Source organism: Miscanthus floridulus, chromosome 11 (assembly GCF_019320115.1).
Source record: "Miscanthus floridulus cultivar M001 chromosome 11, ASM1932011v1, whole genome shotgun sequence".
NCBI classification, from domain to species: domain Eukaryota; kingdom Viridiplantae; phylum Streptophyta; class Magnoliopsida; order Poales; family Poaceae; genus Miscanthus; species Miscanthus floridulus.
In genome coordinates, this window is record NC_089590.1 from 87,597,511 (window position 1) to 87,613,479 (window position 15,969).

General features: G+C 43.0%; 1 pseudogene; it reads right to left on the reverse strand.

The window, feature by feature from the left end:
• Positions 1 to 6,163: 6,163 nt before the first annotated feature.
• On the reverse strand, positions 6,164 to 9,490 carry LOC136492379 (putative disease resistance protein At1g50180; annotated as a pseudogene).
• Between the last annotated feature and the right edge of the window lie 6,479 nt (positions 9,491 to 15,969).

Sequence of the window (15,969 nt, forward strand, 5' to 3'; positions counted from 1 at the left end):
ATGGTGTCACAGCACCCTGGCAGATTCTGGATGCTGACTTGTTTCGATGATTTCCATTGATTCCAAAGGTATTTTGACATGAGACCACCTGGATTGACTTCCTTATCAAATTATCTTTCCAACCATATATGGATCGTCGAAAACAGAGTCCGGATGCGTCTTGGGTGATCAGTTTAAGACAAACTGGTCCTGGAACCCGAGATGGGCTCCAACTTCAGTTGGACTGGGCCTCCACCTTGAAAAAGATGACTAGACGCCCATGCTAGACCTCCTCCTCTCCTTTGCTTGTATGTGATGAAGAAGTGATGTCCTCATCAACTAGCATAGCATCGTGGAAGTGGTGCTTGTGGCTTGGGGGCCTCGGATTGTTTCGTCTTGATTATCTTGTCACTTGTAGGTTGGATCTTACGAATGTAGACCTTGTTGTTGGCCTTGCATATAAGCTCATCAAGAGCAATGCCCTTGTTGAACTTCACACAAGGCACACCATTGATCACGTTCCTTCTATTGACCTTTTCATCATACCTATTGTAGCCAATGACTTCCTTGATTGATGGATGCCTTGATGACTTGTATATAGTCTTGTTGGATTGCTCTTGACACACACCCATTCTTCAAGATCATCTTCAACCTATGAATCTCCTTGTCTTTCTTCTCTAGCTCAACAAGGTTAGTTGCATATGCATTTACATCAACTTTATAGCATCTTTTACAATCATTACTAATGGAGACATTAGAGTCATCGGTTGCCTTAGGAGAAGTTGAAGTGCTAGCCCAAAGAGTACTATAGTTTAGCTCAAGATTTTGGTATTTTTCTTCCAAGCTTGTCATACTTTCTTGAGCTATACTCTTCTCACTCTTGAGGCTAGCCACTAGATCATTAACCGAGGAATGTTCCTTAGTCAATTTCTCAATTGAGTCATTAGATAAAGACAATTCAATGGTTAACTTTTCAACATTTATCTTTTCCTCGGCAATAGATGCTTCAAGTGCAAGGTTCTTGTCTCTCTCTTGAGTGATTATGTCTCCAAGCATCCCCAAGCATCTATCCCTCTTCTCTAATTTCTTCATTAGCATTTTTATTTTAGTGTAGGCCTTTTTACCAAATTTCTTTATCATGGTTGCTTCAAGTTCTTCTATGTTCTCATCACAATGATCATACTCATCACTAGAGGGATCGGATAAGACATGTATGTTCTTCCCCTTAGCCATGAGGCAAGTTGGAGTGTAGTAGTCATTGTCGATAAGGTTGGAGAAGAGCCTTGGTGATGAAGATAAATTGGAGAAGAGTTTTGGTGGTGAAGTCGAATCGGGAAAGATCATGGTCGGTGACGAAGAGTGGTGGTGGGTGATGTTTGCAGCTCCCTTCTTCTTCTCATCATCACTTGAGTCACTATCATTTGACTCCCACTCTTCACCAAGATGAGCTTCACCTCTCTTCTTGCCTTTGTTCTTCTTGTCTTCATCCTTGTCGTGCTTGCGCTTCTTCTTCTCATTAGGACAATCGGCTATGAAGTGTCCGGTTTGGCCACAACCATAGCAAAATCTCTTTTTTGTTCCTTCTCTTCCTATCACCGTAAGTCTTCTGGTTGCTCTTCTTCTTTATAAACTTTCTAAAGTTTTTAATGATGAGTGCAACTTCTTCATTGGACCCTTCTTCTTCACTTGAGGAACCATCCTTCACTTTCTTCTTCTTCTCTTGACTAGAGGGTTTGCCTTCATGAGCTTGAGTTGCCTTTAGGGCTGCATTCTTGTTGTATCCCATTGCATTAGGATTTTGATTATGAGCATTGATTGCATCTTCATCTAGACACTCATGATGCTTGAGATTTGAAAGAACTTCTTGAGGTGTCATCTCATCATAACTGGGCCTTTCCATGATCACAGATGCTAGCATATTGTTCTTAGCTCTATAGGTCCTCAACATCTTTCTAGCAACCTTGTTGTCATCCCATTCATTGCTTCCAAGAGCTCTTATGCAGTTGACCAATGCCATAAGCCTATCAAACATGGATTGTGTAGTTTCATTTTGCAAGAACACAAATCTTTCCAATTCACCATGAAGCAACTCAATGTTGCCTTTTCTCACACTCTTATCTCCTTCAAATGACACTTTCAAAGTATCCCAAATTTGCTTTGCACTTTTCATTCCATTTACCTTTCTAAACCCATCCAGACTTAAGCTTGACACAAGCAAAGCTATGGCTTGTGCATTTTGATGGAGATTGTGCACTTCTTTCAGAGTTATCTCTCTATATTTATCAATAGGAATCATCACACCAATATCCACAACTTTCCAAAGTCTTATGGTAATGAGATGCATCTTCATCTTGTAGGACCAATCGGTGTATCTCGTTCTATCAAAGTGAGGTGGCTTGCTAATGTTGATGGAAGGGGTATGTAAAGGTGAACCTTTGATTAGTTGTTCATAGTCGAAGTTCATGCTCGAATATATTCCCTTTCCATGAGCATGCTCACCGGCTCCAATATCACTAGCGACATCTTTGTTTGCTTTATTTTTGCCACTTGTTGCATCATTCTTGCCATTTGTTGCATCAACCTTCTTGCGCAATTCTCCCTTCATCTTGCTCATCTCATCTTGTATCTTTTTCATTTCATCTTGAAAGAACTTGACTTGAGTGGCCATTAACTCTTTAGCTATCTTCTTGGCCATCTCAGTGGCGTCGGCTTGCATCTTGTCGGTCTCCGAAATTATTTTTTCTCACCCGGTGAAGCACTAAAAGAAGACCCTGCTTTGATACCAATTGAAAGGATCTAAACAATGCCTAGAGGGGGTGAATATGTGTATCTAAAAATTTCTGTGTAAACTCAAAGTCAAATATCAGTGATAGTCGGAAGTTTTGACTGTTTGGGCCACGCAAACAGCCAGGAGTTCCGGCACCCACGTGAAATTCACAAGTGCTAAAATGAACTTTGAGTGAAAGATATCTTACAATCCCACTCCCTAGTAGTAAGGTGAAGTGTTGGGGTGCTCCTTTGACGCCGGAAGGTCACCACTCCATAGATCGAGTTCAAACCCTAAGAGGAGAGTTGAAGAGGAAGACAAACCAACAAGAACAAATATGATAGAACAAATCACAATAATAACAAGCACGTGGGACATAATGATTTATCCTAAGGTTCGGTAACCCCACAAAGGAGCTCCTACGTCCTCGTTGTTGAGGTGACCACCAAGGTCGGAGTCTTTTCCACTTCCTTGCCTCTCTCAAAGCAACCACAAAGATTACTTGAGCTTTTCACTAAGAAATCAATGGTAATAGAAACTTCCAAGGCTCTTCCACAAGATGAAAGCTCTTGGGCGACGCCTAGCCAGCTAGGGTTCCAAGAACCCAAGAGTAATAGACACAAATCCAACCGGCTTGACAAAGAAATCATGTGCTCAAGCTTGCCAAAGTGATTCTCTCACTCAATCCACTCTTCTTTCACTCAAAACCCTAGGGAAATCAAAGATTGGAGCAAAGGAGAGAGAGAGGAGAGGGTGCCTTGAATGCTTGAGAGTTGTTTTGGATGAAGGTTGGTGAGCAATGAATGAGTGGTTCATGGTTAGAAGAGAGAAGAGAGCTATTTATACTCATAGTGAAATCCAACCGTTTAGATCTGGGTCGGAAGTTCCGACATAGATCGTCAGAACTTTCGGCCCTTCTGTAAAACATTGTTCAAGGCGCAATCAAAGGTGGTCAACACAGCTGGAGCCGGAACTTTTGCCAGAACACCAGAACTTCTGGCAGTCGGGACTTCCGACTCACGTCGGAACTCATGACCCAGAGCCAAGGCAGGGGCTAAGTCCCAAAGCGCTGAGACTTCCGGCGGGAGCCGAAACTTCCGGCACCCGGAACTCCTGACTCCCGTCGGGACTTCCGACGGGCGAGCGAGCGCTGGCGGGCTGACGGCTAAGTCCTCAAGTGCCGGAACTTTCGGCACCAAATGCCAGAACTTCCGACGACCGGAACTCCCAGTTCACGCCGAGACTTTCGACTACCAAAAGTCTAAAAACTATATCTAAGTGTTCGTGCGGTGATTTTGTGTCTCTCTTTTCATTTTATTTTTATGCTTGAGCACTCTATCTTCCTCAGACCACCTAAACTTGCATCCCTCTTTATAGTACGGCATACCTAAACCCAAAACAAAATTAAAATGCTTGAAGCGCGCTTTGGGTTCATTCGCCTTTTGCACTGGAAGAATTGAGGGATACCATTTCATCTTAAATCAACTCTTTGAAACTTTTAAGGGACGAAAGCTACAATATATCTCGTTAAGATCTCATTAGTCCCTAATTTGAATGTCATCAATACACTAAAACCCACGTATAGGGCAAATGCACTTTCAGTTTAGCAACTGATGACCTTCGGTTCTCCATTTCCTATTCAATTGCTATGCTTCTCCCTTGCCTCCATCCGAAAGGTGTAAGCCATAAGTACAAACTTCCAGTACATGTAACATGAATGCATCCAACAATAATGTATGTTATATTCATGCAGGTTGCATTTTGGGAATTTCCATATTTTTCTGGATACTTTTCCCATTTTTCTAGAGATAAACATAATCTAGATATATTTTCATGAGCTCTAAATATTTTATCGTGTTTATCATATCCAAATTTATCTCTAGTTCATGGTTTAAAAACCTTATGAGATGTTTTCTGGAATTTGTTCTAAAATAAAATGGTTTTGAGAGTTGAGACAAGTAGTTTATCCGGTTTTATAATTTGAGGAGGAAATCTCGATTACGACGATAATTATAGGAGGCAAAAAATGACTTTTTTTTCCAAATTGATTTGATCCCGGAGACACTACTCTACCGCTGGGCTGCTTGGCTGGGATCAACCTTCTCCTAAGTCTGAACACATTTCTGCAATTTCAAGGAATAAGCAGTACACATGGAAAATAAAAGCAGTATAACCCTTCTATTTTTTTTTCTCGAATACGCAAAAGATTTATGCATCTTTGTAATTAAGGTAGAAATGTTTGATACAGGGAACGCGCTTCATCGAACGCCCTAGGAGGTTTACATGGGCTGGACCATTTTAAAATATTTTACAAGTTTTAGGGTGGCTGAATTTTTTCAGTTTTGGTTAATTCACCATGTCTCAGGTAGTTCGCTTTGGTCCTCGATTACTAGTAGTTAATTATGGCTACCCCTATTTATTTGTAGTCAGGGCAAACTGTGTATTTACATATTGTGTCCTGGTTTGGGAAGCAAAAAATCTCTGCTTCAGTGCCGCCCAAGCTTCTTTCGTCGTCTTCACCGTATGGGCACCTGACTTTGCACCTCGAGTCTGGAGAGAGAGGAATGTGGATAGCTCATGACCTGTTGATCCGACACTACGCAGCGAGCATACTCACAAAGTCGGGATTACGTTGCTTTTGTTGGTCTCTGACGTCGATGTCTGTTGGCCCAAGCTATACATCCGCACAACAGGCATAGCATGAGCCTTCCACAAGGCATAGTCGTTAATTGGCCAGTCTCCTGGTAACATGAAGACCGAGAGGGCACATGCAGCCTGTTTGTTTGGCTGTGGCTTGTCGTAAACGATCGTAAATTTTCAGCCAGAACAGTATTTTTCTCTCACACAAACCAGCCAACAGTACTTCTTCACGAACCAGCCAACCGAACAGGCTGATGATCTGTGGGATGGAAGAGGGGACACCATAGATTAACTTTAGGAGGAAGATGATCTTGGTACCATGAAAGCATCCTCATCTCTCTTGAAAGGTTGAAAAAGGCCGAATGAGTGAATTTATATGAACCAAGAAGAGTTTCTTGGTGTGGCATATTACATCTCAAGTATGCGCAAGTTGTTGCATGCAGCCGAACGTACTAATCCATTCATACAACATTACCTTGTTTACAATAACATACCTACACGCTAAAACAGCTAGGTCCGCAACAACTCGATCACACAAAAACAGGGGATTAGGCACAAAGCCACAGACTTGTTAACAACTTTAAGAAGACAACATGTATTCATGTTATACAAAGGCTTATATATATATATGGCGCCCAAATACACAAACTGAACTTGTAAATAAAACCAATCAATCAATGAACAGTTCTTTTCTTTGTATTTTTTCTGTGTACTTCGGTACACTATACTCACAACTTTCACTTTTGCCCAACATTTTCAAGCCAACCACCACGCCGGCTAGTCGAGTGTCACCTACAAAATGCACATGATAAATTACGAATTATCTTCCAGTTACGGATCGAGTTACTCATACAGTAATCCAATAATGACAACTTGCTAGGAGCCTAAAAACACATTTGCCCGGTCAGTTGACTCTGCCATTACTTTATTCCAAACCGGGGCACTAGGAACAGAGATAAACTTTAAGGTCAGTATCCACTATTGCTGTTTAAAGAACTCTTGATAATAATAGGACAAAGATAATTAAGGGCACGAGCTAAGTAAAATCAATCACGTACCTTGCAACCTTTCCCCCTCAGCCTTTCAATAGTGATGTCATCTTTAACATCCGGGTTCATTGAGTCGAGAACAAGCTTATTGAGAGATGGCAGGTGCAGAAGCCACTCCGGGAGTTTCTTCATGTTTGCGAACCAATAAAGGTTCAGGTATGAGAGCCTTGGCATTGCGTCTCCCTCTATTGTCCACTCCTCAATGGAAAAACGAAGTAGTCTCAACTCTTGCAGACGAGGGAACCCTTTGGCGGAGCAGAACATGGTCCGGCCTTGTACCCATTTAAGGGTGTGTTTGGATTGAGGGAGTAAAGCTTAGGACATTGGGGTGTTATATGAGGTGTTTGGATACTAATAAAAAAATAAATTACAGAATCCGTCCGTCAGTAATCCGTGAGATGAATTTATTAAGCCTAATTAATCCGTTATTAGCACATATGTTACTGTAGCACTTTATTGCCAAATCATGGACTAATTAGACTTAAAAGATTCGTCTCGCAAAGTAGTCACAATCTGTGTAATTAGTTATTTTTTTAATCTATATTTAATACTACATACATGTGTCTAAATATTTGATAGGATAGAGCGTAAAGTTTTTGCGAAGGATCTAAACGAGGCCTTGTCTAGCAATTGTGAAGTACTCAAGGTGAACGTCAACCAGAAAAGTCATGTTTGCCAGTAAATGAATCATCTCCGCAGGCATCCCTGCCACGCGCAAGTAGAGACTTGTTAATTGGTTCATTTCACCCAAAAAGGACACCATGTGCTCGCTTTCAAAATATTTACTATCCCGGGGTGAAAGACTTCGCACAAATAAGGTCTGGAGCTCCTTTTTTGGACAGTTCCTCGGTGCAGAAAACCCCTTTTGAAGGTAAACATGCCTTAGGGTAGGAATGTCCCATATAGAGTTTGGTACTGCTGATTCCATATAGAGTCCGTTGCCTCTGAGGTCTATAGTCTGCAAGTAAAGGAACTGTCCAATTGAAGAAGGGAGCGTGACCTCCGTACACTGTTTTAACCTGAGACCGTATGTGAATGCACCCACTGATCGCCCTACCGAAATTCAGTAGGTTCGATTTTTCTACATGGAGAACTCTAAGGAATCTCAACTTAGGTAGGGAGCACGATAAAAGTTCAAAGCCAACCAGAGTTCGGAGGTTAGGTGTTGCTGGGGATATGTTACCATCATGGTAGCTTTGAAAAGATGAACGATAGGATACCATGGTGGTATTGGAAGATGATTCACCAACACGGCCTGCAATTTTTGGGGAGCATGGCAGGTTGGTAAGGAGCCAAAAATTATGAAGTATTTTCAAATACATTTTCAAAACGAAAGATCTATACACACAAAGAAGAAGAGAGACGTAGCCTGACCTGCAGTGTTGTTAATGACATCGACGAAACCAACATATCTCGCTTCTTCTATGCACCAATCATGTAAAATATCATGAATCTTTATTTCTTCGATCCATCCATGCACCTTGCTTTCGCTAACAACTTGTACCAAGCTTCTTTGATAAAGCTCATTTATGTACTTGCGTGCTATTTCTTCCTCTCTGTTCTTGGATGTACGTTGAATAAAGCCTTCTGCTATCCATAACTCAATAAGATCCGATTCAGATATGGAGTAATCCTCAGGGAAGACCGCAAGATAGAGGAAGCAAGATTTTACACTACTATTTGGTAAGTCATTGTAACTTCGAGCTAGTATATCTCCCATCACCTTTCCATTTTCGGTTGATGCCCATCCACCTAATAAATCCGACCATGCTCCTACAGTTAAATTCTTTGATAGGTAGCCCCCCAAAACAGCAAGTGCAAGTGGTAATCCATTACATTTCCTTGCAAGCTTTCTCCCCAATTCTTCAAAATCATGAATGTTATGTATCAAAGATCTTTTATATGATGGCAAAGCTTTGCTACTAAAAAGTTCCCAACTTTTCTCAGCATCCAATAGCTTCAATTTGTGAACATAGGTCATGTTCGTTTGTCTTATAAGCCGTACTATTTCAGTGAATGAATAATGTTTTTCTCTCACAATAAATCAGCGAATAGTACTTTCAGCCATGGCTTTTCAGCAAAGCGAATAGTGCCATAGGTTGTCATTTCAATATGATTAGCAACATCAATCTTTCGGGTGGTTAACATTACCCTGCTGCCATTATTTACATCTGGAAATACTTTGACCATTCTATTTATTTGGATCCATGTACTTGTTGTCCACACATCATCAAGCACAACTAAATATCATTTGTCTCCAAGGAATTCTTGTATTTTCTTTCCCAGATCATACTCTTGTATTTGATCAGTTTCTCTGCCTTTGTCTCTACCCCCCATGATTTGTTTCATAATATCCTTCAATAAATCAACACCCTTAAACTTTTGAGACACTGTCACCCAAGCAATTGTGTTGAAATGTTGTTTGATTGTATCTGAAGTGATGATTTTTCTAGCAAGTGTAGTTTTTTCCAGCTCCACCCATACCAACTATGGAGATAACACTAAGCATATTATCCTCTTCATCAACTATTTTTTCAACTATTTCTTTTTTCTCATCCTCAAAACCAACATGTTGGGGCACAAGACCGTAATCTTGTGGAAACTCATCCTCAACATGACCCTTCCCTAGCACAGTGTTTCCCAAATCAATTCCCAAACGCGTTGCACTTTTAGATATCTCGCTAACCTTCCTTCTTATGCGTTGAATTTCATTACCAGCTTTATGCAGAGTAATCAGGTCAGTTGGTAAGCGAGCATACCTTGAAACTGCCCCCATGAAGCCCTTCTTGAGCCTGTTTCTCTTCTCCATGTAGTCCACAACTTGGATGGCATTCTCAGCTTCATACACAGCATCCCTGATCTGGCTGACCAATATACCGGCACTTGCATTCCCCGATCTCCGCCTGGTGTTGGCATCTTGGAGGAAGCCCTGCAGCCGCTGCAGCTCATCTTTCAAGAACTCGGCTTCAAGTGTGACTCCACACAGCAATGTGGTTTCCTGGACAGCTAGGTTGCTGATGCTCCCAACCACGGAGGAAACAGCAGGCTCAACCATTACGCCTTCTCTCTGTTCTCTGAGTCGTTTGGTTGCAAATGGAATTGGGGGGATAGAAGTTCTGGCAGGAATGGTTGGAATGCAAACTTCATCTACGGAGTTTATTGTTCTTCTTGACGTGATGGTAGAGAAAAGCAAAGCACATATGCTAAAGTGCCAAAAGGTACCTGAATGTGAATAACCATGGATATCACGGCAAGAAGATGCCAAAGCAAAAGCTCATGCAAAGAGGATTCGCCGGCGCCTCCCACGACGAAGGCCTGCATCCGTATGCATGTGAACCCATTTGGCCTCTACTCTGATTCTCCTCTCTCCTAAACCAATCCACACCAACCCATGGTTTGAAACTCAGTTTCGGTTGAGTGAGCAGGTAGATAGCGCCTGCTCTTTGTTCGGGACGAGCAAGACGGCCGGCCGCACGCCGCCTTCCATGCCTGTTCTAGCGCCTGGGTGTCGTTGTGCGTCCCATTCCCGCGGGCGCCGTAGGCCGTAGCGGTCGAAGCTGAACACGCTTTGCGACGACGGCGAAGCCAGCGACCTGCTGCTGGGCGCGGCGGCGGGTCTGCTGGCACCAGAGCTGCGCAAGTAGCTCGCGCCATCAGACGAGGTGTCGATGCTCACGCCTGCAGCCTCGAAAGCGCTGGACAGGAGGCGCAGCGCGAGGAGGGGCGCTGTGAACACAAGCTTCAGCAGCTCTCTGCTGAATGCCATTGGCAGAGCAAAGCAGGACGGAGAGGACTCTGAACGTGCACTGGTATAGGTTTCATAGCTTTCGAGCTACTGAAGGAGAACACTTGCTGCTGTCTTGATGGAATTTCCTTACATTGAATTCCCTGACAGGAAGCTGGTGTCCTTTGACTTGATTTTCAAGGAGGTGAACCCTAGTAGCCTGGTGTTATGCGTCGTTGAAGGATGGGTTGCGCCGGCTCCTTTTACGTCCCATCACAGATTAGTCACCACCACAGTCGAAGTGAAGCTACAAGAGATGGCAAAAGGATGGAAAGTGCCTGTTAGAATCGATCACATCGATATTATTTCTGATTCCAGAGCTGACCACGAAGGATGGATCTAGACCAGCCATGCTTTTTCTTTATGAACGTGAACTTCAATTCTTAGGGTCTTGTGTGATATATGTATTCCAATCATCGTGTGAAGGATATATAATGTTATTCTTTTTATAACTACTATAGATGCTCTATATGACGTTTGATTTTTTCATTAATTGGGGATGTAAATAATAATGTGTTCCAACTTGTTTACTACGTGTTGTGTCAGACTATACGATCGAGTCTATATATGTCCCTTTGTACAAGCGTGATCCCGACTCTGATGCAGATGACGATTTCGTTCCTAAGCGCAGCGCTCGTCTGGCGGCCAAAAATAAGTTCAGGGAGCTGAAACCGGAGCTCAGGCAAGGAAGGTTATGATGAAGAGGTTAGGCTTCGAAACCGCCACGGAGCTCCCCGATCAAGCATCCTTTGAGCCTTCGCGTGCGGCTCAGATGATACGGAGCATATGCCAGTTGCCAGCGCCCATTGGGGCGGGGGAGTGTGAGCGCTGACCGGACGCAAAAACAGGAACATGGGAAGAAAGGTGACGCGGCGTGTGTGTCAGTGTGTGTGGCGCGGCGCGTGTGCCCGAGTGTCCATACGAATCGAAGAAGAGGAGAAACACCAGTCTACAGAGATGATCCTGCATCACCTAATAATTAACTAGGATTACTATATAGTTTGAGACGAGCATGTACGATATGCATGCATCACCTTAGCTAGCTATTCCATGAGGAGAAAAAGTAAAGCTAGCTAGGTAGGAGACAACATGCATATACTCCGTACTTGCACAAACGTGCATATCTTTCAGACGCTGCATCTGCAGCCTGCAGCTCGCTCTCGTTAGAGGTATGCGATTATTGTTGAGGCTGGGAATAAAGTAATAAACCTGATAATAATGCACTAGCTGATGCTACGCCGGCAACCTAGTCATGCTACATTTGCTACTTTTTGCAGGCTTAGAAAGTAGTGTATCAACTGCATGCACGTAAGCACGTTGCACGCCTGACCGCGTCACTGAAATGAGTACGTACTTAGCAGGGTGGGTGTTGCGTCAAATCTATGGGGCTGTTTGGTACCGCTTCTCATCTCCCAAAGCTTCCTCGAGATAATGGTCCCTCCCCTCCTCCAATCTATCCGCGTAGATGTGCTTGCATTATCTTTAATCATGTGAAATCATGGGTGTATGGTGTTTTGATATATGTGTATTTGAATTTGCAAAATGTATGGCTTAGGTTGATTGAGTGCATTATTGTTTAACTGTTTTATGTGCTGAACATGTTAGGTTAGTTTCGTTTCTAGTTATTTTGGTCATTAGGGTTCTTTGTTTATTGTAGGTGTCATTAGGGTTAGTATGTATTTTAGTTATTTGTTGGTCATTAGATTTCAATTTTTTATGACTAGAAATGATTATGTTGTTGGGGTTGAAAAATATAAAATGATATATTTTAGTTTCTACTTATTGGATTGAAACTCACATGATATATTGATATGTGACACTACTTGTGTGATGGCTGTAGATGGATAAATTAGTGAGGTTGCATCATGGAGGCCGTATTGTTAGGACAAGAGATGATAGTTTGGAATTTCTGGACATGTGTGAGGAGTTGTTGATTTTTTCTGAAACACCATCTTTGACCCAGTTAGTGGAGCGAGTGAAGGTTAAGTTAGGCTGAATGAAGGAGACGTGCATGTTCAGTTTGAAGGTGTCATAGATGTTGGGTCGTCGAATGGTCCTCGGATCAAGCGGTTGCTCAAAATTACAAGCGAGTCTGAATGGAATGATTACAAGGCAGTTGTATTGGCATCAGAAGTGCGATCTTTGGATTTAGTAGTAAGTAAGGAGTCCGGCTTAGGAAATGATAACTTCAAAGCATGCCCATCTTTCCCCGCTCACATAGCTTATGGTCTTTTGTCTAAAGAAGAAATACTTGTCACACAACTAGGCTACGATGGTGGTGAAGTGTTTGGATCGCTCGAGCGTGATGGAGGTTGGTTTGAGGGCGGTGGAGATGAGGAGGAGAATGCGGTTGCCGATGGTGAGGGCAATCATGATAGTGATGAAGAGGATGATGATTATGTAATTGGTGATGCAGAAGAAGGTTTGGACGACGCTAGCGGAGACTTTTCTATTGAGGATGAGCTTAGCGACGAAGATGATCTTAGTGGTGAAGAAGACTTTGGTGATGCTAGGGCTACGAATCGTTTTGACATGGAGATAGCTGGAGATGAGGAATCCTTCGTAGAGGAGATAGCCGAAGACTCTGATGATGATCGCCCTGTTGGTCGTCTCAATTTTAGGGAAATAGAGATATTATCTAGGGTCTTGCCTTGGAGAGATCCACTAGTTGGTGATTTCGAGAACCTTAGCCATGGTCACAGGGCAGTAGCTGATGGTGGGTCAAGTGATACAACAGTGCCTAATGTTAGCGGTTGCCTCATTATACGGAAGGGCATATTGTTTGCTACCATGGATGAGTTGAAAACATGGTTGCAAGAGTACTCCATTGTACACAACCGACCTTTTAGGGTCATCAATTCATTCAAGGAGAAGAGGTACACTGTTGCTTGTGAAAAACAACAGTGTGGTTGGAGAGTATGTGCTAGGAAGACGAAGGCAGACAAATGGAAGATTACCTCAATGAAGCAACCACATGTTTGTGCCACTGCTGAGGCAGAAGAGAACCATCTACATCTCAATTCTAGGTTCATTGCAAGGCAGTTATGCCCCGTGGTGAAGCATATGCCAACCATTACGGTGTCCGCGTTGGTTGAGATCATCTTCCAACGGTACAATTACTATGTCAAGTATGTCAAAGATGCGTCCCTGTAGATATGTGATACACTGTTGATGGGGATAGATAGGAGGAGGGTCGACCCATCTAGTGAAGCCACAGTTATCTGGACAGCTTGAATCCTGAAAACCCATCTACCAATAAGTACTACTACAAACCAAATGTAAATCTAAAAAAGGAGAGAGTTCAAAGGAAATACAAATCCTCGCGGGCATCTGAAGAAACGACGGCCTCCACCGTCACAGTCGTTGTACATCCGCACAACGCAATCCAAACTGTGGCGGCATTTTGGCCAATCTTCAATGCGCTTGTCGTATGATCTAAGAAGTCTCTTACGGGTGAAGTCACTCTTCCTCTCCAAAGGAAATTTCTCTATTGGTTCTTCAAAAGAATCAGGACCCAGAGAACCCTCTCACACAATCGGAGGTCCCTTCCTCACCCCCTTTCCTCTCCCTCCACCAAAACCCTTTCCACTCGAGGAACCTCCGCTCGACATTTGCTAAAACTAAACCAGAAAACAAGTTGTGTGGATGTGGAGCAAGACATAGAGCACTATATATAGAGATGAAGGCAGGTTCACCATGAATGCTACTTGACAAAAAACTTGTGTGCGTACTCATTTATTAAATCTGCAAAGGCTAGATGCTTCATCTGAAAAGCCTACAACCATGACTGGTCATTTCATCTAAAAATGCTACACCTGTGTTTTTTCACTTCATCTAAATGCAGTACATCACTCTGATATTAATTCATTGCGTATACGGATACAACAGTAAACGAATCTAGGCTTTTCAGTGAGTTTTCAAATAGACTTTTCATTGACTGCAACAGTACTTGTAGCCCTTTCAGTGACTGCAACAGCACAAGTAGCCTTTTCAGTGATACAAATAGTAGCACTACAGTCCTAGGATAGTTAACGAAATACAGGGCATAAGACCATCTAAAATAAAAGCATAGTGCATTACAACATAATAAAAAAAAGTCCAGGGAATAAGTTTATCTAAAATAAAAACAGAGTGCATTACAACATAGTAAAAAAATCCAGGGCTACACGACATCACTCATGAATAAACCAAATACCTACTAAGTGCAACGAGGCCACTTTCCCTTCCTCTGGGCATCGGGATTCTCCTCCATCGCTGCCTTCGCTCGGCGCATACGCTCAAGCTTCTTCTCCCTCTCCACCCTATACGTAGCAACATGCCTCCTTTCCTCCTCTTCCTTATGCTCCTTTTCTATAGCCTCCTGTCTGCATCTCTGCTCAAACCTCTCCTTAACCTTCGCATCCTACTCCTTCAGGCCTTCTAGATGCTGCTTGTCCGACTCCTTGATCTCAGTGTCAATCCACTGCTCAAAGTCACACAGTGGTTGAACGGTCTGCAAGAAAAACAAATTGTTACAAAACAAATAAATAAGCAATACTTAATATCACAAGAAAATTAATTAACACACAATAAAAATTCCTCACAATCGATGCACGGCGCTGTTGCTTTGTAGGTTCCCATGCATAATTGGGACACATCCAGTACCTCTGTCTATATGTTTCCTCATCTTCAAAAATGTGTACCTTGCAAGGATCACCACAAAAGCACATGGGTCGAGGAACACCTTCAAAGAGAGGCTTTAGGTCGTAGGGATTTGCCCTCTGGCGACCATAGCTACAATTGAAAGAATTTAGTCATATTAACGGAGAACCAAACCTAAACCTAGGGTTTTCTATTTGTTGCACAAATAATGAATAAACATTGGGATTACCTTGGAATACGAGCTTTACCACGCCTTGGCATCCTAACATTACGTAGAAAAAAAATCAATCCAAAGTACCTTGCAACGAATGTAAAGCTACTAACACTAAATCACCATACCTCCCAAATAAGCTTTTCATTACAAACCCTAAGCAAATTTGAATCCCAACAAACACAAAATTTAACTCAATAATTATAAACCAGAACATATACAACAACAACAACCATACATTTAGGTCATTCAATCATTTGAACCACCATACATTGCACGAATGACATGAACATGAACCAAACCTATAATGCCAAGTTAAAAAAAACACAAACAACCGAATCTAAATGGATGAAATGAAAGAGGGGAAAGAGGAGTACCTTGGCAAAACGTCAAAACCCTCGATCTGGCCTCCCAAGAGCTGGATTTAGGATTTAGGGTTCGTGGGAAGAGAGAGGGAGTGGGAAATGGCCACCTGTTGGTTCTGAATGGAGGGAGGAGGAAGAAGGGGGCCGCGGCGCGGCCTCAACTGACCGAACCTTGGCGTTGAGTTGAGCCGCGCCGAGGTTAGCGTCTCGGCGGCAGCTGATCGCACGCCGACCTCTTGGCCCATGAAGCGTTGTTGGGCCACCTGGGCCGTGCGCCGGATGGTGCCAAGAGCTCGGCGTGACTCCCCACCGCGTCGAAGTTAGGCCTGTGGCGTTGGCTGACACGACGCCGACGTACTGGGCCCCATGCGCCAGCCCCGGAGTCATCGGTGACGTGGCAACGACTCGGCGTCGTGTCAGTCGACGCCGACCTTCATACCTCGGCGTGATTTCCTAAGACGCTTAAAAATGGTCTATTTGTAGCAAAAGTTTTGGTAGAGGTCTTTTTATAAAAAAATATTTTAAAAAGTGAC